The sequence below is a fragment of the Echinops telfairi genome, unplaced genomic scaffold (assembly GCF_000313985.2).
Source record: "Echinops telfairi isolate 266 unplaced genomic scaffold, ASM31398v2 ScPeMD7_28;HRSCAF=97, whole genome shotgun sequence".
Lineage (NCBI taxonomy): Eukaryota > Metazoa > Chordata > Mammalia > Afrosoricida > Tenrecidae > Echinops > Echinops telfairi.
In genome coordinates, this window is record NW_022103925.1 from 5,649,306 (window position 1) to 5,651,646 (window position 2,341).

The following is a 2,341-nucleotide window of genomic DNA, read 5'->3' on the forward strand; positions in this document are numbered from 1 at the left end:
GAGTCTACTCCCTGCCCCATCAAGTCCATTCCGGCTCACGGAGACCCTGCAGCTCAGGCCAGAACTGCCCCCGTGGGTTTCCCAGACGGTAGAAAGTCTCACCTTTCTCTTGAGGAGCGGCTAGTGGTTTTGAGTTGCTGACCCAAAGTTAGCTGCCCGATGGGTAACGAGGGCTGTGGGCACTCCTCCAGGACAAGTATTCGGAGGAAATAAACAGAAGCTATACAAATCGGGAAAAAAAAAAGGACCGTTCAATGACCTCATACACAAGTGAAAGATGGACAATGAACAAGGAAGGCAGATGATGAATCGATGTGTCCAGCTGTGGTGTGGACGAAGGTGATGGACTGGCGGAAGAACGAACACACCTGTCTTCGAAGAAGTACAACCAGAAGTGTAGATGGTGAGATTTCAGGCCACGAAGTTTGGTAGAGAATCGGCAGTGAGTTGGCACAAGAGCCGCCACCATGGCCTCAAGTCTATCAAAGATCTTGGAGATGGTGTTAGACATCATGTGGCTCTGAGACGGAGTCAACTCCAGGACCACTGAGGACAGCCACGCCAACACTTCCTGAAGGGGTTGAAGGCACTGGCACTACAATAACACATCAGACAGGACAAACACAACGAGGCATCACGACGGCGAGCCACCAACACAGAAGGCAGAAACCATGGTAGCAGAAACTTGGGCTCAAGGCTGGGACTTCTGTCGGAGTGTTCCCAAGGGGCATCTCTCAGATGAGGCAGCACCCTAGCAAGCATATGGGTGGAGGTGCTCAGAGAAGGTCCTCATGAGCAAAGCTAGAGTTAGGACTCTGGGGTTGTCTGGGGATCTGACTCCCCAACCCTGTTTCAGAAGAACTGGTAGAAAACTGATGAGGCAATGCCAATCAAACCCGAACTGGGATCAATGACATCCTATGGGCCTCTGACATTGACAGAATGACTTCACTTTTATTATCTGAGATCAGATTTTAACATGGTGGATGGACCACACTGGAGAGTTCAGGAGAAAAGGCTGAAGTTCAGAGAGGTGACTCAGAGCACACAGGGAGTGACAAGGAGTCGGAAGTAAGCCTGGGTTTCCTGGTACTGGTCCCTGGCCACCTACCTTTCCCCTTCTGGAAGGCTTTATCACAAGTCCTAGGGATGGTGAGACTTTGTCTCACGTACTTTGGACATGTTACCAGGGGAGATCAGTCTGGAGAAAACATTGAATAAGTGAAGGGTTTAAGCCCTTAACTTAAGCCTTGCACCTCTTGCAAGTGAATGAGGACAGTGGATCGGGAAGGCTGAAGAAGGGATGCATTTGAATGGTGGTGCTGGAGAAGAAGATTGAAAGTACCAAGAACCAAAAAAAATCGGTCTTGGAAGAATTGAGTCCAGAGGGCTCCTTATAGGCAAGGATGGTGAGACTTTGTCTTACATATTTTGGACTTGTAGTCAGGAGAGATGAGTCCTTGGAGAAGAACATCGTGCTTGGTCAAGTAGAGGGGCAGCAAAACAGAGGAAGGCTCTCCAGGAGATGGACGGACACCATGGCTTCAACAATGGGCTCAGCATAGAAACAATTGCGAGGAGGGCACAGGACCATGCGGTGTTTCCTTCTGTTGTGCACGAGGTGGCCGTGAGTCAGAACTGACCGGACAGGACCTCACACCAAAACGTCAGTTTGGAATCGACTCAATCGCACCTAATAACCACAGGGCTCTTCCCACCCTCAGTTTCTAAAATCACAAGTGAAAAGTAAATGAATTGCCTCCTGCATGCTCCACCAGGTGGCTCAATGTTCAGCCAGACAATAGTGGCGAGGTGGGTTCTGCTAACAGGAAGGTCAGCAGTTCACAACCATCAGCAACTCCAAGGGAGACAGATGAAGCTGTCTACGCCTACAAAGATGGACAGGCTCAGGACCCCACAGGTGCTGCTCTGTTACACAGGGTAACGAGAGGAGTCAGACTCCACGTGATGGCAGTGCGTTGGGTTTGTTAGTTTTACACAGCGAGCAACAACACTAGGAAGGTCAATCACCTGACCTCAGAAAGTCAGCATTCGGGGGTGGGGCGGGGGGAGGGTAGGAAAGAAGGAGAACTTGGAAACCAGAAACGCAAGGAGGATGTGGGATATGGAATGTTCCATTGTGGGGACTGAAAACAATGACAAGAAACCCAAAAAACATAGGGATGCGTTGTCAAATGGAAAAGGATCTAAAAGCCCTCACCCAATTCACAATAAAACATTCAAAAAGAAAAACATTTTTTAAAAGGTAAATGAATTGCTAGATTCAACCACCATCACTGGAGGATCCTAATCCAAAGGTTGGCAGTTCAGGTCCACCTAG